Source organism: Hemicordylus capensis, chromosome 5 (assembly GCF_027244095.1).
Source record: "Hemicordylus capensis ecotype Gifberg chromosome 5, rHemCap1.1.pri, whole genome shotgun sequence".
Classification (NCBI taxonomy): Eukaryota; Metazoa; Chordata; class Lepidosauria; order Squamata; family Cordylidae; genus Hemicordylus; species Hemicordylus capensis.
The window spans coordinates 199,241,876-199,264,827 of NC_069661.1; the positions used below are offsets into that span (position 1 = coordinate 199,241,876).

The window sequence follows — 22,952 nt, forward strand, 5'->3', positions numbered from 1 at the left end:
AAACCAAAAAGAAAACCTGCAGTCTCATTTTCATTTGTTATTTGAAGATGGCTAAGAGTAAATAATAATAACTTGCTATCTTATCCAAATCCTAAAATATTCTGGTTTTTTGTGCATACACTAAATCGTGGTGTGTGTGTTTTGTTGTTGTTTTAAATCTGGAATATATTTTGTTTTGTAATAGATCTATTTTATAAGCAGAACAGATCTTTTACAAAATAAAATACATGCAGAATCTATTAGGAACAGACATTCTGGGAACACTTCTCTGACTTATGGCCATTCTGTTCAATAGAGATGAGAGCATTCAGGCATGTTTGCATTATGATGTTGGGGACAGTTCTGTTCCAGTAATATGAAGTAAATCACTTTATTTCTAGAGTCATATATTACTTGAGTGATGTGATCAGGTGATCATAACAAGGCTTAAACAATCTAAGGACAAGCTGTCTGAATGTATTATATTTTGCAGGATGTCATGTGACTAGCAGCAGCCAGTTCTCACCCTCTTCTCGGTTACCACTAGCAACAGAGAAGCATGTGATGGTTCTTATGTGGTATAGCTGCTCTGCCATCGGGTGAGTAGAGGCTTAAGCAAAATGAAGTAGACAGAGGTATTGATCTGGCTTCTTGGAATTTCCTGCTACATTGCATTGATGATGCAGTTCCCTAATTCTGGTATGGGTAGAAATGAGGAAAATTGTATTGCCAGTGAAATCTGACTTCTGTTTCTCTGCCAGTGTAGACAAAACACCGTGAGACTGCACTAAGAATAAGTGCAGCTTAATAGTGCAGGAAAACGGTAAATGGCTGCATAGATGGAAGAGAGCTAATCATATGTAGAAGCAGGAGCAAGAATAGCAGTCAGTTTCCATCTTTGACCAGCATTAGTCCACAGCTGCCTAGCATAAGCAAGTGCAAGATACGAGAAAAGAGGTATTGTGAAATCCATTCATATCATATATTTAGACCTGCATACTTGAGACTTAGCTTCATGGTACATTTTAAGAATGAACGGGAGCCTGTGTAATATTTGTTTATGATAAAGGAGAAGCACTTAAAATCCGTAAAAAGCAGAACACGCTCATATTCTGAAATATATGAGTTTGGGACGGAAAGAGACAAGTAGGGTAGGAGAAGAGGAAACAGAGAGAGGGGGACCTTGATTGTTTGGTGTGTTTATATAGTGATATCATCACTATAGATTGTGAAGTAGCTTCATAAGCCCCCCCCCCCAAAGAGAGAGAATTAAAAAAAAGACTGTTCCAGCTTTAGTTGGAAATGTGGATGGCAAAATAGTAGCAAAGGAGTATAATATTCAGAATAAGGGAAGACTTATATTAAAGTACACTGGGTTTTTTAAAACCTAAGGAAGGGAGCATGGTGAAGCCCATTCACCAGGTTAGGGAACCTGGTGAATGAGCAGCCTGCATTTATTTATTTATTTATTTATTTATTTATTTATTTATAATATTTAGACCACACCCCTCCAGTATACTACTACTTGGGGTGGCTCACAACAATAAAATATATACAATGTAAAATACAACTAATAAAATTAACCAAATTAAGTAAACAAGTTAAAAGTCCAGGCTAAAACCACAATCAGAATTAAGTTTCAAATTAAAAGTTATTTTAAAAGCTAAAAATTGAGAATTATAAAAACAAAAAAATGAAAGAACAAAAGAATCTACCAGATATAACCAAAGATGGAGCTTTAAAAAGCCTCTTTAAAAAAGATATGTTTTTAGTTGTTTTTTAAAAACACATCTGCATGCCTGGGGTTAACACCTAAATACCTGCCTATAGTCAGTAATGGACTGAATGAGGGATAATAAATAGAAATTGAATCCAAATAAGATGGTGGTACTCATGTTAAGAGATCATCCTTTAAGGGATATGATAGATCTTCCTGTTCTTGATGGGGTTGCACTCCCTCCGAAGGAACAGGTTCGTAGCTTGGGAGTGCTTCAGGACCCAAACCTCACTCAGGTTTCTCAGGTTGAAGTCAGGGGCGTAACTATAATAGGGCAACAGTTGTCTGGGGGCCCACTGCCTTGGGGGGCCCCCCAGAGGCAAGTCACATGACTGACTCCCCCAGCCGCACACCCGCCCGGGCTTCTTTCAGTTGTATTTATCCTCTGAAACTGATGTGTGTGTTAAGACCTGGAGCTACCAGAACAGCATGTCTTTCTCTAGTACCATTAAATGACTTGCATTGTCCACAATTTACAAAACCTTTTAAAAAATAATTTAGGATGATGTTCTATTCTGGCACATAGGTATATATATGCTTTTTGGTAGACTCTTCAGCCCCATTTAAGATTTCTTTACTTCAAGAGCTGAGCTTCAGTGAGGGGCCGGGGTCCATGTTAAAATCTTGTCTCTGGGCCCACTCCAACCTTGCTACGCCCCTGGTTGAGGCTATGGCCAGGAGCGCTTTCTTTCAACTTTGTTTGATACGATAGCTGTGATGAACCAGAGTGTCACCATGATGAACTCAGGACCAGGCAGTAGCTAAGTTAACTTGCTGACACACCAGGAAGAAACAAGGAAATAGAAATTGAAACAATGTAACAATACTAACTCACTGCCTGTGTAAGAAATTGAATCAATGTTGCTTCACAAGGAATGTGACTCACTGTCTGTGTAAATGTGGATTGAATAGGGCGTTGACTCCTTTTTGAAAAAATAGGTATCCGATGGGTATAAAGGATGAACTTAGCTACTGATCGGGGTTCTCAGCCTTGAGCATGAGCTAGCTGGCAACCATTGCTGCTGCAGAGCAATAAAGCCGCTTGGAAAGTCCCCAACTCTGTGTCTGGTTATTGGATCTTGCGGACCCAGGGGCAAACCAAATTTATATCAGCTGCATCCGTTCCTTGAAGATAGTGATCTCAGAACTGTGGTGCATTCTCTAGTAACCTCTAGGCTTGACTACTTATTACCAGACCTGCTCCGGAGTGTTGGCTAGACAGTCCAACTATGCTTTTGGCTTGGCATGGGGAATTAGCTTGGCTAGGGAGCAGTTTGGCTTCAGTATCACATTTGTGCAAGTTTGGTAATTGAAAAGGTTGAGGAGGCAAAAATGTAATGCAACCGATTTATTTAGGCATAAAGTGGGGTACAGGAAGGGAAAGGTTTGTTAGGCAGGGCAATAAAACATGATGGCTGGTCTCAACAGGAAGCTCACTGAAGGTAATTTAGCTTAGGGACCAAATTGCAGGTTAAGGCTTGCCTTAGGTAGTGCTTAAAAGCAGGAATTGGGGGAAGAAGGGGGCGAGGAGACTCAGAGAGGCAGGAGGTTAGTTTTACCTATCCTTACTCTGATGGCATGTTCAGTGCATTTGCAGGTCTCCTCACAGAAAAAAGGCAAAAAGGGAGGAAGAAGAAAGGGCAGTGAGCAAAGGGCTACCACTCGCATGCTTGAGAAACAGCCGGGTAAAGATCCATACAGATTCTGAGGCCATGTGGCTTGGCAGGATGGCATATACTCAAAAACATGCCTGTAGGCCATTCACAAGCCATGCTTCCTCCCTGGAGGGGCAGAAACTCAAGTAGAACAATGAAGTTAATTGTTACATGAACTAGTCAGCCTTGGGTGTGACTTGCCAAACAAAAGGCAAGCGTGGCTTGTGGAAATGCATGTGTCAAGGTGAATAGGTGGGTTTAAGGCTTACCTTGAGATGGAAATGCCACTCCAGGTGTAAGGATATACAATTTGAGATTTTAAAGGTCTACTTGCTGGCTGATTGCCTTCTCTTGAGGATGGAGATGGCCCCTTACAGCCTTAGCTATTATGACCTCAGGGCGCATTGCCCCATGTTTTGCTGTCGCCATGGCCAACTGTGTCTTTGCCAGATATGGGCAGGTGAAGAGTTCATGATTCCATGAACTAAGGTATCCAAAATGGGGACCGTGAGACTCCATCAGATCCAATTGCATAGAGAGTGTTCTCTGTGCTACCCCGCAATAGAGCTGTCTGGCAACATAATACAATGTGCTCGACTTGGGGCTGCCTTTGTATGTAGTTCAAAAACTTCATTTGGTCCAAGATGCAGCAGTTAGATTGGTCTCCAGAGTTTCTCAGAGAGACCATATTATGCCTGTTTTGAAATAACTGTGTTGGGTGCCAAGAGGTTTCTGGGCAAAATACAAAGTGCTGGTAATTACCTTTAAAGCCCTAAATGGCTTAGGAACAGGTTACCTGGGAAAGCACCTTCTTCTGCATGAACCCCTCCACACATTAGGTCATCAAGCGAGGTATATCTCCAGTTGCTGCCAGTTTGTCTGGCAGTGACTCGGAAGTGGGCCTTCCCTGTAGTCGTTCATGGGCTGTAGAATGCACACCCTATAGATATCCATGGCATAACATTTTTGTCAGCCTTTAAAAGAGCCCTTAGGACACATTTTTTAGCCTGGCTATTAGTAATCCTTAAATGTTCAAAATGGTTGTTTTAACAGTTTGTTTTGTTTTGTTTTTATTGGATTCATCTTTGTGAACCACCTAGAGCCTTTGGAGTCAGGCAGTATATTAAACAAACAAACAAACAATAAAAATAAATATAGTCCAATTTTGCCTGGTGCCTTCATACAGAAAACATTCCTAGAGGGCTACTGATAGAGAATCACATACACACAACAATATTTTGTTTGTATACACAAAATTAGAGGTTGTGCACACAAATGGATAGGAGGTGCAGTGGGCGGGCAGTGGGAAGGGGGAGACTTGTTTTACTCACTCCCCCCCCCCCAATGAGCTATGCTATGATTCTGGGAGTGCGGACCAGGCTCTCAAATGATCACCACTAAATGGCACATTGTGCTGCTCCAGAGGCCGAGACAACGCGTCCTGGCCTCTGGGAATCCCACAATGCACCATGTGACATGCGCGATGCTTTGGGGGATTCCCCCAGGAGATGGGTGCTCTAGGTGCCCATCTCTGTGTGTGGCTGGGCGGGAAGCAGTCCATGCTTACACATGAGCAGACAGCCCAGGTTAAGAGAGCTCTCATTCCCTTCACCTCAGCTAACAGCCAGGCTGAAAAGCCGGGCTAGGTGGCACTGCCCTGCTGGGATTGGGCCCAATCCTGGGGGTCCTCATGCACAGCCTAACCCAGGCTGAGCTTCACAAAAAACCTTTTGCTCCTCTAGGGTGGGAGCTGTAGTTCAGTGGAAGCGCACATATCTTACAATCAAAAAGTTCCACCTTTCATTCCTGGCACTTCTCGTTAAAGCTGGAAGAAACTGCATGGGAAACCCCAGAGAGCCTCTACCAGTCAGTGTAATCAATAGTGAGCTAGATGGAGCAATGGTCTGATTCTGCTTAAGGCAGCTCAATACGATATGCTGCACTCCGCACCTTATCTAGCCCTCTTTGAATCTTTCCCACCATTTCTGGAAAAGATGTGCTATTTATAGGCAAGGAGGATGTCTCGCTTCATCATCTCAGAGATAAAATCAGATCATTCTGGGAGAGGACAAGAGACAGTAGTTCACTATTGAACTGATTAGATCTTTTAAAAAATAAAATAAAATCCAATTTTCTGAGAATATCACACTCTTCTCTCTTTGTGCCATGAAAGAACTGACTGGGAAGGCATCATAGGCGGGTGAGAAGTATCTGATGTCTTGAGTGGAAGCCAAATAAAGTATTTCTATGCATCAAAGGAGTATTAGCAACATAGCCTAAGCAAATCATAAACAAATTAACAATGTGGAAGCATGGTGTGCAGCTTCTTTATAACAAAGCAAAAAAGGAAAAGCGCTCTCTGCTTATAAAGAAAATCAGCAGGAGAAACGTTTGGTCTTGCCTTGTTCCCTTCCCATGTGGATCCAATTATGCAGTAATTCCCCCAATCTGTGTATTGCAAGAGAAGAACTGCAGAAATGAATGGATGCAGAAATGAATGGCTACATGATTAAACTCCTGAAAGCCCAAAATATCCAAACCTAGAGGACGTTGCCTGCTTCATCTCAATATGAGAGCGAGAGGCTGTTTACACATTTGATAACGGGTAGGACAAGTGTTGGGGAGCTGTGCACATTCCCAATTTTTGGTTGTATAGGAGCAAACAGCTAGGTAGGATGGGAGGGAGGGAGAAGTGATTGTGTAGGAGACTACCTTGGTAAAATGCTGGGTATAAAATCTGGGTAGGTTGATGCTGTCCTACCCAGCTCCTGTCTCCCACACAATCACATCTCCCTCCTCCTACCTTGTTCTTTCCTCCCACACAACCAACCATTGAGAGCACTTGCAGCTTCCAAACCTGGGTAGGCCACTTGTCCTACCCAGTCTTCAGTTGTGTGAACAGCCTCAGCATGTATAAAACCATTGTAAATGTCTCTTTAAAAGTAATGGAATGTTTTCCACCACCTGTTGTAACTGACTGTCCTTGCTTTCACCTTGCATCTGAAGTAGTTTATTACCCACAAAAGCCTATGTATTAAAACATCAGTTAGTCTAAAAAGTGCTACTTTATTCTTTTTAGCCTACTTTCCTTAAGCCTACCCATTTATGAGATCACCCAGTTTTGTGTGTCCGTGCACACGTGCACGTGTGTGTGCACGTGTGTGTCCATCTGTCTTCCTCTAACAACTTTGCGATGCCTGGATTGATTTGAACCAAACTTTGTACAGTTGTAGGGACACATAGGGACACCACAATGGTGTAGCTTGTGATGGTGTCATACACTCCAATTCAAGATAGCAGATGAGAGAACATTTGAGGCACAAGTGGGCTAAATTGTGAATTGCCTAACTGATTTGAACCAAATGTGGCACAGTTTTAGGGACACATAGGACCCCTGCTAACTGAGCAAAAGGGCACCTTTTAAAAGTGGTTATTTTCTTTATGGAGTTGGGAATAGCAACTGGCCCTATCCAACCCCAGCACAGAATGCCTCCAGTGGCTTTTGCTGGTGTCTATCTTGTTTCTTTTTAGATTGTGAGCCCTTTGGGGACAGGGATCCATCTTCATTTATTTATTTTTATTTCTCTACGTCAACCGCTTTGGGAACTTTTGTTGGAAAATGGAATATAAATATTTGTAGTCATTGTAATTTGTGATGATGTTATCCACCCCAATTCAAGATGGTGGATGTGTGGACATTTGAGGCACAAGTGGACTAACTTGTGAAAATTGTAATTATTAATTAAGATGATAGTGAAAGGAAAGTAGGTAGATTAGTTCTTACCAGAACTTCTTGTTTTATTATTGCTGCAGCCCTGTCCTGCAGATTAGTGATTAAAATGTTGGCCTTAGATGTGAAAGACCTGAGTTAAAGAGCCTTCTTGGCCATGAAGTTCATTTGGTGACTTTAAACCAATTATTGACTGACATGCAGCACAGCCTTATGAGGGCAGAGCAATAGCTTCATTTTCACAAGAAGCCAGTAAAATAGCTGCTTGTGAGGCTTGGCTTACAACACTGCACTTTCACTTTTCTCCACTCCCTACAAAAGCCCTTTTCTCTGCCAGGAATACATCCCTGAGGGCTGCACAGCTCTCAGGGACATATTATTTGCAGAGAAAGGGGCTTTTGTGTGGAGAGGAGTGAAACAAAAATCATGTCTCCATCCCTGTTCACCCATGCAGCTTTTCAAGCTCTCATGTGCAGCTACTTTACTGGGTCATTATTGCTATTTAAAATTTCTATTCCTCACCCCTCCAGTACACAACGGCTTGGGGCAGCTCACAAAATCAGTAATGCAACAGATATACTACACAACAATATAAAATTAATAGATATTAACTGAAAACAAGCCTTAGTTCAAACCGAATTTAAAATTATATGTGAAAAAGTTAAGACACATCAGATAAAGGCTACAGAGAAATTATTAAAACAAGAGATAGGTCTTCATCAGTTTCTTAAAATCCTGAGGAAGTAAGCATGATGGAACTCTTCTGGGAGAATGTTCCAAAGCTGAGGGGCCACAACAGAAAAGGCCCTGTCTCTAATCCCCACCAGCTGGATCTTCATTATTAGTGAGAACATGAGCAGAGCCTAAGATGCTGAATGGAGGGCCCAGGCAGGTTTGTGTTGGTGGGTATAGTTCAACAGATAACCTGGCCCCTGTGTAGAGCTTTAAAGATCAAAACCAACACTTTGAATCTAGCCCGGAAGCAAACCAGTAACTACTGCAGTAGCTGAAAAACTGCTTCCAGCCTTGTAGAGCTGCTCTGCATATCAGCCAGCATCTCTTTGCTTATCCTACTTCACATGGTTTTTGTGAGGATAAAATGGGAGGAGGAAGCCATGTTCTCCATCTTGCTCTCCTTGATATAAAAGTGGTTTCTTCTAATCAGCCTCTTCTACACTGTGAATTCTGCCTCAGTTTGCTCCTAAGGTAGAGAGGTGGAAGCATTCCCTGCCCCAGGGACAGTTCAAGACATTTTGCTGCCTGAAGTAAAAGACAATTTAATGTCCCACCATCTTCAGGTGGCGGTAAGGTCAGGGGTGGATTAAGCTTTTTGCCACCCATAGGCAAAAAGGCTTTTGCCACCCTTTTACCTTAAAAAAAAAGTTTGCCTTTTTAAAAAATAAGGTAAAAGGGGGGACTTGTATCCTCGCCCACTCCACCCTTGCTGCAGCCACCAATGCACACAGAGAGAGGCGGCAAAATTTGAGGAGGGGCAAAATTTGCTGCTCCTCAAATTTTGCCACCGTAGGCAAATGCCTACTTTGCCTCTCCATTAATCTACCACTGGGTACAAAGCAGCACTTTCAACCCCTTGTGCTCCTTCCCACACCCTGGGGCGACCACTTCATCCTGCCTCATGGAAGGGCTGCTCTTGACTTGCCCTTCCACTCAGGAGGTACATCCTAAAAAATGACTCATGAAGAAACTATGGAGATAAGCTGCTCCGAGGTGGACAATTTATATTCATTAAAATAAGCTTTTTCAGTGAAATGTGTGGAAATAGAAATACACAATACACTTCATATAACCAGAAGTTTAAAATAACATAGGACTTTGTCCACAGTAGTTTAGTTGGTTGACTGTATTTACTTTTACTGAGAAGTAACTAAAATAAGATAAAAGTTAAGAAACAACATCTAGGATAGTTGTCAGTTTTTCTTTGGGCTGAAATTATTATTAAAGCCCATACTGCTGGATTTGTTTTATTGTTGTGAAATAATAATCCTCGGTGAAAAGACCTACTGTTAGCTCAGCATGTCCTAACAAAGAAATAAAATCTGTTTGTACTTCTCATAATGTAGGAGTCCAACGCTGCCAGCTTTACTGGCCAAAAATAATCCAGTCCAACTGTAATTTTGATTTGTATGGGTAAACTGCACGTTTGGTTAGTTAATTATAATAATTATACGTATAAATTGTTATGATTATTTTTATAAGAAGCCATTGCCAAAGGCCTCTGAACACCAGGGGAAAAAAAACTTCTTACAAAATGTATATTTAAAAGGGATGTCGTGATCTAGTAAATTCCAGCTTCTAATTCATGTTCCAAGCAAAGGTACAATTTTACAAGCTGGCTGCTTTATGAGTTACACCTTCCTTACACCTGAAGGATAAGAAGGTGATGTATAACTGGTGACCAACATGGGCCCCTCGCCCTGCCAAGCCCTTGTTTTGAAAATATGGGCAAGAAAGACCTTGCCACATTTTGGAAAAATGAGAGACTGAGTGGTCTCCTTAGGTCCCTGTTTAAAGTCCTTACATTTCCTGCCTGATTTGTGTTTGCAGTCAGGCATGGCAGTATGGAATTTATATATATTAAACATAAACCCATGCCCCCAACAAATGCCTTTTAAAGACTCCTCCCTGTGCCTGACCAAGTCTGCAGTGTACTGTGTGTACTCACATATTCTGGGGCCTGAAAATCCTATCCACTGCACTGGCTTCCACTGGTCCTGGAATGGATCTTATCCATGACAAATGCTCTTTCAAACAACTTGTTCCTTTCAGGCAGGGTGGGGGAGGTACAGTGGGCTTCAGAGGGAAGGGGAGATCGCAGAAAATCTCTCCTTGCATGACAGCATAGTGTTAGTCTGGATGTTAGTGAATATATTCTTAAGGGTTGAATGATGCTCGGGGCATATTTTGGGAGTCATGGTGCGTTGAAGAGAGAAGGGAAGATGATTGAAATCCCACCCCCCTCACACAACAACGTAACGCTAGTCTGGATCTCAGCAAGTGTTAAGATCTATCAGTAAATCTTGATATTGAATTATCTTCATAATGACATTGAGCCCTTCATTTCTGTAACATCATCACATACATTAAATGTCATAGTAACTGAATAAAATTAAACTTTTGAAACTCATATCTTGTCTGCTAAACCCTATCCGGACACTGAGCTGGGTCTCATGATCAGTGAGACCCGGTTCGGGAAGTTCAGCAGGGAGAGCGGGCTAATCCCTCTCTCCCTGCAGATGATCAGGGCAGGAGCCCTGGGTGGCCGGATCGACCGCCCACACGATTGCCAGCTCCGTGATGAAGCTGGTGGGGGGTGGGGAGTTTGAGGGCCGTGTGGCCCCTGGAAGCTCCAGTATGCCCTGCACAAGAGCGCAGGGCATACTGGGGAGACTCCCGAGCTGGAAGGCTGCTTTTCAGTCTCCCACCGGGGGTCTACTTGTGAGTAAGTGTGGCGTGGATTAATCACAGTTAATCTACTTGTGAGTAGATTGTGAGATTAATCTACTTGTGAGTAAGCGTGGTGTGGATTGATCACGATTTTAAAAAACGGTTTTGCGGAGCACTCGTTCCACAAACCCGGTTTTAGGGGCGGACTACTTGAGTGAGTTACCTGCTCAAGAACCATCGGGCTTGTAGCCGAGCCCAGTGGTTCTCACGATTGTAGAAATTCCGATTTTCTAGCTAGCCCGATTTTCTACAATCATGTGAATAACCCCATTATGTTTTATGAGTATACAGATACCACATGTTTTTGCATGAATGACTGTACCTATGTTGGTTTAAAAAGTGAACCTTGGTTACAGGCTCCCTCAAATGCATGGTACAGATAGAAAGTGAATTGCTTTATTAGTATTCAGTATAACATGTGGAATGCCCTCCCCTCTGAGGTGCACCAAGCTCCGACATTGTGCACATTCAGGAGAATGGTAAAGATGCACCTCTTTACCCTGGCCTTTGACTAGAGATGTAGTGGTTCTTCCTCTCTCAGGCACTGTATTTTTTACTGTATTTTTGATTTTATGATGCGGTATTTTAATTAGGTTTTATATTGGTTTTATTGTAACCCGCTCTGAGACCTTTGGGTATAGGGCGGGCTAGAAATAACAACAACAACAACAATAATAATAAACCCCCAGTGAGGCACTACCTTGGTGTGGTTGTGGGGCTTGCGTGCTCTGAGGAAGGTGAGAGCTATGCCAGAGGTCCAACCATACTGGACAGGTCTCACCAGAGGAGCCAGACAAAGAGTGCCTCTCCCATCAACAATATGGTGAGACATAACTTTAATAAATCTATACCGGATCGGTCGTTGCCCGGGTCAACAAGGACCGCGCCAGGTGCTGGAGTCCCTGGATATCTGGTGGCAAGTGGGCAACAGGACCCAGGATCTTCAGTTGAGCAACCAGGGCTGGAGACTGCAAGGTTACTGGAAGAAATGTCGCTTAACCGGAAAAAAAATACGAAAAATGCCAACAAGGAAATAATGATCTGCTATTACAAGTCTAGTCCAACTAGAAGAGGTTATATTAAAAGAATGTAATAAATTTGGAAAGAGAAGCATCCAGATACAGAAATCACAGAACAAAGGCTAGCAGACCAGAGAAGATTCATAATAAAAAATAAAATATTCACAGAAGTTGAGCTGGAAGAACTGCAAAGAGCAACACAGGCTCAAGATATGGAAGAAGAATTACCACCAACTGAAGCAGTGGCTCAGGCGCAGGTGGAGGAGGTGTTGGGGATAGAGGATGCCACTGTTGCTGAACTGTTTCAAAATCAAAACCAGGCAACCTCCCCTTTGCCTTCACCTCAAAAACCCAAATGCCGTTTAACAGAAAAGCAACAAGAACTAAAGCAAAAAATAACTGAGCACATGAACCAAACAACCACCAGGGTTCGACTTCCAGCTCTAAAAACAGTTGCCAAAAAACAACTTGCTCAGGTATTAAAAGATGTCAATGCTGCACTTGCAGAAATAACAACCAATAATTTGCAAGAAACAAACCAACTAATGTACAGTGCAGCAACAATAACAACACAAGAGCTCGGATATAAGATCAGTGGACCTGTAAAAAAAGAAAGCAGTACATCACCTAAATGGAAGATTAGATTAGAAAATAAAATCTCCAGGCTCAGATCAGATGCTAGTAAATTGAAAGATATGAAAGACAAGAAGCTGAAGAATGAAAACACCAAACAGTATCTGATCCAAAAATACCACCTAGATTCAAGGAAAATTAGAGAAGTCCTGGAAATAATAAAGCAGCAAATAACAGCAGTGTCAAAGAAGATTAGCAGATAGGAAGCCAGAATTACACAACACAGGCAGATTCTCCAATTCCAGTCGAATCAGAGACGTTTCTACCAAAGAATAGAAGGAGAAACTGCAAGAAATGTAGAAACACCAAATAAAGAAGAAACAGTGCAATTCTGAGGAAAATTATGGGACAATCCAATAGATTATAATAAAAAAGCAGGCTGGATGAAAGAGGTCGAAAAATGTAACCAACAAATGCAAGATCTAATAATAACACCAGAATTAATAAGTGAAAGAGCAAAGAAAATTAAAAATTGGACTGCGCCAGGTGACGATCAACTTCATGGCTTTTGGCTTAAACACCTAACAAGCCTCCATAAACAACTATCAAAACAGTTCAATCACATTTTGCAAGGAGGTAATATTGAATAATGGCTAACAACTGGGAAAACTCATCTCATCATGAAAGACCCAGCAAAAGGTGCAGTTCCAAGTAATTATAGACCAATAACCTGCCTGCCAACCATGTTCAAATTATTAACTGGAATAATAGCAGATGAAGTGATGCAACACTTATTAACTAACAAAAAGTTTCCAGTTGAACAGAAAGGAAATTGCCCGAACACCAGAGGCACAAAAGACCAGCTGCTGATTGACAAAATGATTTTAGAAAATTGCAAGAGAAGAAAACCCAATCTAAGTGTTGCATGGATTGACTACAAGAAAGCCTTCGATTCATTGCCTCACACATGGATACTAAAATATTTAGAAACTACTGGTGTCAGCAAAAACATTCAGATATTTATATAAAAAAGCAATGAGCATGTGGAGTACACAGTTAACAATCAATGGCGAGACACTTGGACAGGTTAGCATTAGAAGAGGCATTTTCCAGGGGAATCACTATCCCCTCTGTTGTTTGTAATCACCATGACCCCACTTTCACAAATACTAAATAAAACAGGCCTCGGATACCAAACATCTAAAACATCAAGTCATATAAACCATCTGCTGTACATGGATGATCTGAAGTTGTATGGAAAGTGCCAGTCAGAAATTGAATCACTGCTAAACACCATCCGTATATTTAGTAGCGATATAGCAATGGAGTTTGAACTAGACAAGTGTGCTGCATTAATAATGAAAAGAGGATAAATAACAAAAACAGAAGGAATAGAACTACCCAATGAAGCAACATCAAGAACCTGGAAGAGAAAGAACATTACAAATACTTGGGCATTCTCCGGGCTGATAACATTGCACACACTGAAGTTAAAAGAAAAATTGGAAGTGAATACATTAGGAGAGTTAGAAAGATCCTAAAGTCCAAACTCAATGGCAGGAACACCATTTATGCCATAAACACCTGGGCTAGACCTGTTATCAGATACACCGCAGGAATAATAGACTGGACCCAGGCAGAGCTAGAGATGCTAGATCGTAAGACCAGGAAAATCATGACCTTCAGTCATGCTCTGCACCCCCGCAGTGATGTAGATAGGCTATACCTCCCTCGCGACTCAGGTGGAAGAGGAATGCTGCAAGTCCATCAAACAGTAGAGGAGGAGAAAAGAGGCCTTGAAGAATATATAAGGGACAGTGAAGAAGATGCACTTCAAATGGTCAATAATGAGAAACTATTCAACCCCAATGAAAAAAAGCAGGCCTACAAGAAAGAACAAGTCAAGAACCGAGCAGAAAAATGGAAAAATAAGCCCCTGCATGGTCAATATTTGCACAATATACGTGGAAAATCAGACATCACCAAGACCTGGCAATAGCTTAAGAATAGCAACTTGAAGAAAGAAACAGAGGGTTTAATACTAGCTGCACAAGAACAGGCACTAAGAACAAATGCAATAAGAAAATCATCAACAAACAGCAAGTGCTGCCTTTGTAAAGAAGCGGATAAAACAGTGGACCACCTAATCAGCTGTTGTAAAAAGATCGCACAGACTGACTACAAACAAAGGCATGACAAGGTAGCAGGGATGATACACTGGAACATCTGCAAAAAATACAAGCAACCTGTAGCCAAAAATTGGTGGGACCATAAAATTGAAAAAGTTGAAGAAAATGAAGATGTAAAAATATTATGGGACTTCTGACTACAAACAGACAAACATCTGCCACACAAAACACCAGATATAACTGTAGTCGAGAAGAAAGAAAAACAAGTTAAAATCATCGACATAGCAATACCAGGGGATAGGAGAATAGAAGAAAAAGAAATAGAAAAAATCACAAAATACAAAGATCTATAAACTGAAATTGAAAGGCTGTGGCAGAAAAAGACCAAAATAATCCCAGTGGTCATTGGCGCCCTGGGTGCAGTTCCAAAAGACCTTGCAGAGCACCTCAACACCATAGGGGCCACAGAAATCACCATCAGCCAATTACAAAAAGCATCTTTAGTGGGAACAGCCTATATACTGCGACAATATCTATAACAACAACAACAACATTGACAATAAAATTCAGCCATCCTAGGTCCTTAGGAAGGACTCGATGTCTGGATAAAACAAACCAGTCAATAACACCTGTCTGACTGTGTAAACAAGAAATAATAATATAAAAAATAAATAACATAGTCTTTAAAAATACTATCGTCTCATGATGACTTCCTCTAATCAGAATCCATTTCTGAATGATTGATAGGTTTTGATTTAGAACTTTCATTTTTGTCTCCATAAACTTCAGAGAACTGAAAGTTATATGGATTGAAACAGGATTCTCTACTCTGTTTTTTCTCTCCTTCTAAGCACAGACTAGTTTCACAGACTGCAAAGGATGGAGGGGTCTGAAGTACGTGAGGTTATTTGAGAATTGTGCATGTCAACAATATTCAAAAATTCTCAATGAAATATATTGTAGGGAGGTGCAAGTGGGCTCAATCTTGAGCTGGTTTGGTTTGAGGGCTCAACCTCGAACGGAACTAGGCCTGGTTCAGCTTGAGGTCAAGCCAAACTCCCTAGGATGGATCGGGCCCAGTTTGGGGGTGCTAGGTAACATTAAATTGTGTAAATTCATCTGGTGGTGACTCAGAGGCAGGCCTGCTGTGTAGCTGCTCCTGGGCTATGGAATGCACACCCAGTAGAAATCCGTAATTTGTGTTCATTATTGTCTTTCAGGAGAGCCCATGTTTGGCCTGGCCTTCCAGGGTTTTTAAGTTGTTGTAAATTGTTTTAAATGTTTGCCCTTGTTTCCCAGAGTTTTTAACTGTTTGAATGTTTAATTGGTTTTATTCTGTTTTTATAGTTTTGATTTTAATTGTTAACTGGTTTTAATTGTTTTTATTTTGCTGTAACCCACCCTGAGCCATTTTTGGAAGGGCGGTATAGAAATCGAATGAATGAATGAATAAGAAGTTTGACTTACCGCCACTGAGGGCTTTGGCAACCTCAGGGGTGCTGCTGCAGCCATAGGGGAGTCTCCAGTGGCTCCCCCTCCCCCTACCAGCCTCCCCCAAGCCCATTTCAGAGCTGGCCCGGCTCTGTTTCAATGTACAGTGACAATTTTGGGACTGCTGCACATGCATGCAGACCATTTGCATGACCCGGGTCATGACCCGGTTATGCAAATGGCCTGTGCGCATGCACAGCAGCACAAAAAATGGCCACCTCATGTGCAAACAAGGATGAAATGGCCCTGACCTGGCCTGAACAGGCCTAGGGAGACTCAGGGGGAGGCCAGCAGGGGGAGGGGAGCCACCGCAACCCTCCCCCATGGCTGCAGCAGCACCCCGCCCCCAAGGTTGGCGAAGCCCTCAACTGTGTAAGTCAAACTTCTTTTACATCATTTTATTATTTGTTTGTTTGTTTAGTTTATATGCCAGCTGACTCCAAAGCCTCCAGGCAGTTCACAAAAATAAACACTAATGGGACATGGCACCCCCGAACCGGGCCCAAACTGGTTCAAATTCAAACTGAACCGCGTCCCCTGTTCAGAGGGGGTGGGGGGTGGGGACCAAACATGTCCAGTCTAGTTCCAATCCGGTTCATATTCAAACTGAACAGTGAAATGGCCCTGAACTGTGTGGTTCTGTGCACATCCCTAATATATTTTGCGGTTTTGTGCACATCCCTAATGTATTGTAAATGACACTGACAATATTATTATATAATTATTAGAAAGCTTTATAGAGAGAAAGAGATAGCTGAAACAATATTATGAACCCTTGCCTTTAAAAGTATTCCATGTATCATTCTGAAAGAGAAAATATTTCCTAAGAGGTTTGCTTTTAATGTTTCCCAAAATTGAGCTGGGGGAAGCACCCTCAGTGGTGGAGGGAATTCCCTGCCTCCGTTTTTACCAGTTTCCCCCTCCCCTCAGCCTACACATCTGTAGTTGGATAATTTCAAACAATCTGTGTTTCCTTGGTGAAGACTTTCTCTGCTTGAATGCACAAAATTAAGAAGTATGTTGTGCGTCTCTTGTAAAATCAAAAGCAACAACAAAGCACAAACATGAAACCTCCCCAACAAAGTTCTGGAGGGCAAACACAGTGTGTTTCCCTCTCTGAGACAGAACACACTGCCATTACTCCCAGCAAGTGGTACTTGAGTCTGCAAGGAGTCCCACAGATTTCGATTAGCAATGCTACTGTAACAAAAGTGGAAGATAATTGCTGGAACAATAAAAGTTGCTAATGACCATTAGAAACATCTGCCTAAATTGAAGAGGGAGTTTTCAACCCCCTGAGAGAAAATTATATACTAAACAGCAAATTGAAAGACTGATGGTTGAACTACTGTGTCAGAGGAAATACTTTAAGGGCAGTTTTTATGTAAAAGAAATAGCTTAAAGGTGACTTTAGACTTCAAAGTAGTGACAGAGGCAGCAAAAGAAAGTCACACCTGCTCTTTCTACAAACCCAGCATGACATGCAAAACATAGAGGAGCAGATCTTTCCCATAGTGTGTGGTCCACCAGTTTCCAGAAATTGCTGAGGCCCAGGCTGGAATAAAATAAAGTGGGGGGATGAGAGAAAATCAGTAATTAGGCCCCTTCCCTTCATGGGGAAACTGACTAATTATGGGGCAATTCATGAATTATTCACCAATAATGCTGGCTGTGCTGAATAGAATGCCGTAGATGCAAAAGGCCTCAAGGAGGAAGGTTGTAATTGAAACTGCAGAGGACCTTTTTTGAATGGGACTTCTGAATAAGCATTATAGAATGATCTTAGCCATGGAGAAGGGTATTGCAGGATAAAATAGCATTATATTAAGTGCGGTGTGGAACCAGCATTTTAATTCTGCTTCCAGATGATTGCAGAAAAGCAATGCTTGAGCAGTGCTAAATGATCTTGGTGTGGAAGCAACCAAAGCTTCAGGAGAAGCCCTGCTAAGGTGAGACTCTAAAAAAGCAGTTGAGCTTCCTATAACAGAAGCCAATGCTAATCTGGAGGAAACCATTGCCAGAGTAGTATTACAACAGGAAATACTCTAAACATTGAACACTATTCCACCTGCCATTGCAATATCAGGCTTGAATATCCCAAGCAGAGATCTTGAGCCACCATTGGGACAGAAAGTGCCTGAATGTGCACTAACCAAAGGGAGGAGAGAGCTGTGGAGTTTAATTTCTTTCCTTTGGCTTGTAGATAAAACTAGAAGTGAAGATAATATAATTCCCAGTGTTCTTTGCACAGAGTAAGGTATAAATGCAATAGGTCCCTTCAGTCATGAAGATTCTAAAACTTCTCTAGGCAACTCCCACCTCCCCTTCGCAACTGTTCTTACAATGGAAATCTTTTTGTAGAAGGCAACTGAATATCTAATAAACTAAGGCCCTTCCCAGGGGTGTAGCTATAATTGAGCGGATGGGTTCAAAGAACTCAGGCCCCCAAGCTCCTAAGGGCCCCGCACTTTCACCCCTCCCTATCTTCTTCATTATCTCCCTCACTCTGAAGGGCTGCTGGAGAGAGGGGTGAACAACGGCCCCCTCGCTATGCCCCTGGCCCTGCCCCAAATAAAGTCATGCTCACTAGAAAGTTATGCCTCCTTGCCAGCTACTGTTGGTTCAATGATCCTAGAAACAAATGTACTGGGAAAGAAACATCTATGCAGAATAAAGGTGTGGTTTTAAGAGGAAGTCATGTGGATAATAACTGGGTAATGAATCCACAACAGTTTCAGGCCAGAACCAGCCAATTCATAATTCATCCTTGAAAAAACCAAATCAGTTTGAAAAGAATGGTAGTGGTAGAAACTGGCTAAATACAAGATTGAGTGAATGTACTTCTCAAGCTTGATTATTGATTTCTTATGATGTTAACGAGTATTTGGCACACTATTGCCTAGGAGTGCTTGAACAAGTTTTAACAGGCTTTCCAACTAAAATGTCGCACCATTTTGTTCTGAAGATGGTTTTATGTGGTTTTAAGAGGAAGTCATGTGGATAATAACTGGGTAATGAATCCACAACAAGCAAACCTTAATAAATGTTTCAGGCCAGAACTGGCCAATTCATAATCCATCCTTGAAAAAACCAAATCAGTTTGAAAGGAATGGTAGTGGTGGAAACTGGCTAAATACAAGATTGAGTGAATGTACTTCTGAAGCCTGATTATTGATTTCTTATGATGTTAACAAGTATTTGGCACACTATTGCCTATGAGTGCTTGAACAAGTTTTAACAGGCTTTCCAACCAAAATGTTGCACCATTTTGTTCTGAAGATTTTCTGCAGATATTAACCACACAGAAAATGTCCTGGCAACAAAAAATTGGCCATATAAGCTGAGAGATGAACCAAACCTGAACCCCAAACTTGTTCAGAGAGGCTTTTTCAGTGAATTGGGACTGAATCTTAACCTTGTAGGAAGGAACACAGAAAGGAATATAGAAGCGTTATACCAAGTCAGACCATTGGTCCATCTACCTTAGTATAATTTTTTAAAAAAAAAAATTATGTAAACTCCTTAGTTTTCTGTCTTGACGATCCTTCTTTCCAGCAGCCAAGAATAGCCGGGATAGCCATTTCTATTTTATTATATGCTGATGACGCGGCAATTGTATCGATCACGCTGGTAGGAATGAGACGCGCTTTGAGAGTGAGCCCTTGCGAAGTTCTTTGAAGAGGAGGTGCTGTCCATCAATACCCAAAAATCAAAAATAAATTTCAAAAATCAAAAATAAAATTTCAGTAAGTGTAGAAGATCTTATAAATGGCCAATCAATGGTAGGAGCCTTCAACAAGTTAAAACATATAAGTATCTGGGCCTCATATTCCATTTGAGGAATTCCTGGAGACCACATTGTGAGTTTGTGACTGCAAATGCTCAAAGATCCATTGCAGCTATTAAGAAATTTTTTTTACTCTAAAGGCACTCAGAACATCCCGGCAGCGCTAAGGGAATATCAGGTGAAACCTCGAGCTCAGATGCTATATGGTGCCCAGATTCTTTTAGCTGGGAACTTACAATCTTTTGAAGTTGTTCAGTCAAAGTTCTTACGGGACATCTTCCAATTCCCCAGCTGCGTCCCGAACACAGCTCTGCGTTTGGAAGCAGGCGTTATTAGACTAACTGCTCAGGCACGGCTGCAAGCGGTCTTATATCGGCTTAAACTTACCAGCTGTCCCCAAGGGCTAGGCTCACTAACTTTGGTCGATGATTTCTGTTCCACTTGGAGGAGGAATATACATGACACCCTGGGTAATTGTGGCCTCTCAGAGCAATATATGCAATCATTAAATTATGATCAGGCAAAAAAGATCATTACACAGAGGGTAAGAGATATAGAAAAGCAGAGTGATCTTAGCCTGATTGCTTCCAGATATAATTATCTCAGCTTTTCAAATTGCCCGAGGCCAGCTGCATATCTTACACCTTTGCCTACACCCAGGCTGAGAAGGGTCTTCTCTCAGGCCCGTTTTAATGTCCTCCCTTCAGCTGTGTTGGAGGGCAGATTTCGAGGGATCCCCTTGGAGGAACATATGTGCCCATGTGGAGCTGCTGAGGTGGAAACATTAACCCATACTTTGTTTAACTGCCCTTTCTGTGATATTGCCCGTTCTATTCAGATCACCCCCTATCAAAAGAAACATTTGGATTGGTCTGAGGAACATTTTATTGTTTATTTTTTAGAAGATAAGCATGAAGAAGTTACCCATAGGATTGCTTGCTTTTGCTCGGAGGCATGTAAAATAAGGTGTCTGCAAACTGGTTTTTAAATTTTTACCTATGTTATTGCATTGTATTGTATTGCTCTTTGCTGTAGTGTTTATTTGGTCATTGACCTTAAATAAAAGAGTTCAGTGCCTTACTATAGTCTACACTGACTGGCAACAGCTTTCCAAACTTTCAGACAGGAGTCTCTATCAGCCCTATCTAGAGATGCTGATTTACTAATTGGGGTTGGCAGATAGACCAGCCCTCTGCTCTGAAATTAGTGCATCAGCCCGCCTTGGATGACTGGTCTACCCAGATAGACCAGACCTCTGAGGCAGGCTGACGCACCAAGTTCAGAACGGAGGGCTGATCTACCCACTGGTAGACCAGCTCTCCCTGGGGAAAAATGCCATTTTGAGGCCCATTTTTCCAGCTAAAGAAGTGTTTCTTTTCTGCCTGTATTGCTTCCACAGGCTCTCATCCAGCAGAGCTATTCAGGGTTGTGAGAGGGCTAGTCGGACCCCCTACTCCCCTGAATCCGAATTTGGAACCATCAGTTGCCCGCTGTGACGCTTTTAATGAGTTTTTTGTGGACAAAATCTCTCTTATTCAGGTCGATCTAGATTTAGACTCCACAGATATCGCAGTGTCAGATGCAGAGGTATCCAGCAGCTCCTCTTGTGTGGTTAGACTGGATCAGTTGAAGGGAAAAGAAGAAGAGGGCGACCAGCAGCAAGGTGGATGGACTCAATTATGACAGCAATGAATGCACCACTGAGAGACCTTAAAGGCCAAGTTGAAGACAGATCATCCTGGAGAGAATATATTTATGTGGTCACTTAAGAGTTGACACAGACTTGATGGCACCTAATCAATCAATCAATCAATCAATCAAGGGGTGAAGGCTTTACCAGACCTGTACCCTGGTTCCCAGGTGAGAATTAAACTGGACAGTCAGAAAGGATGTCAAACCAGCAACTGTACAAGAACAATATCAGACACCATGGTCTTATATTGTCAAACCAGCAATGGCACAATTAGAAAGAATAGGAGACATCTACAAATTGTGCCAGCACTATACCCCATTATAGCATCACTGAAGCCTTCAGAAGCAATGCCATTGGGTGAATCAGGGAGTGTCATCAAATCACCTAACTGGGATGGAAGTGGTGCTCTAAAATAATGACCAAACCCAACCACCATCTGGTGAAGCTTGTTCTTCATCTTCACTTGAAGAGCAGACAACTTCTAGTGGCTGCATGATCCAGAAGCCTGCACATTACAGAGACTGAGCAGTGCATAGCGAGGAACAGCACCCATTTGAGGGGCAGAATAATCACCAGGTACTGTTAGAGGTGACTGACAGTCTGCTCATCATCACCTCCAGTTAGGAATTGCTTAAAGTGGTTTTGTTTTCCTTGATTTTCCTTCTTTATTGGGTTGGGTAGTTTGAAATGCAAAAGAGGGAACTGTACTGAAATGTGATCTTACCAAGAGGAGGTGCCAAAGGCCTTATAAGGAGTGGGAGTGTTAAGCAAGTTGTGTGTGTGTGTGTGAGAGAGAGAGAGAGAGCGTGCGCGCGCGAGAGAGAGTGATGTTCTTTTGTACTGGAGACAGTCTGCAGCTGTAGCAGAGTTAAAACAAGAGAGAAGCTGTTAGTTGAAACAGGAATGGTTTCTCTCTTGTTTTAACTCTGCTTGAGCTGCAGAAGGTCTCCAGAACAAAAGAACATATCTCACACACACACACACACACACACACACACACTCCTCACATCGTTACTTTTATTATTCCTATCAAGGACTAGCCAAGATCAGGGCCAGAGGAATGTGTTCCCAGTCTCGAATAACTCACACATTCAACCACCTTAAGCTTAGGCAGATTTGATCCAAATATGTTTTATATTAGTGACAGCATAATTGACTAGTCAAGTTAGTTCACCTAATTAGTCAATGCAAAGAGTCAAGCATAGAGAAGACAGACATTTTTGCAAGGTTAAGCTAGTTAAAAATTTGGGATGCTACCAAACATAATCCTATTAGTTCAAAAATCAGGTTGGTTGGCAACTGGACACTTTCATAGAAAGCAATGTTTGCCTCTTGTGTAGTTTTAAACCTTGAGAACACTTAATTGGGTCATAATCTTTCACACAGCAGTGTATATTTTGGATCCCAGCTCTGCCAAGTGTATTAAAAACTGAAGTACTAACACAGTGTTTAGGATTAACAAAATCATGCTACTCACTGAAGATCAGTTGCTAGGTGAAAAAAGAAAGGACCCACATTAGCTTACTCAATAGCTTACAAAGCAGGGAAGTCAATGCTTTGTTATATAATTTCTTTTGCCATTCCTTCTCATAATCTCTAGTTCTAATCCTCACTGGCTGAAATGCTGAGCAGCCACCCGGTGCTGTAGTGTAGC

At 41.9% G+C, this 22,952-nt stretch overlaps 1 protein-coding gene across 4 annotated transcripts in view; it reads left to right on the top strand.

The window, feature by feature from the left end:
- The first annotated feature begins 523 nt into the window (after positions 1-523).
- Positions 524-22,952, top strand: part of LRRIQ1 (leucine rich repeats and IQ motif containing 1) — a 235,134-nt gene continuing 212,705 nt past the window's right edge. Inside the window, exon 1 of one of the 4 annotated variants that reach the window (XM_053255309.1) lies at positions 524-578. The gene's annotated coding sequence lies outside the window, so the exon portion shown is untranslated. Of the gene's footprint in view, positions 579-659; positions 679-916; positions 937-22,952 lie in introns of those variants that run through there. The other 3 variants (XM_053255314.1, XM_053255312.1, XM_053255310.1) reach the window with 3 other exon arrangements.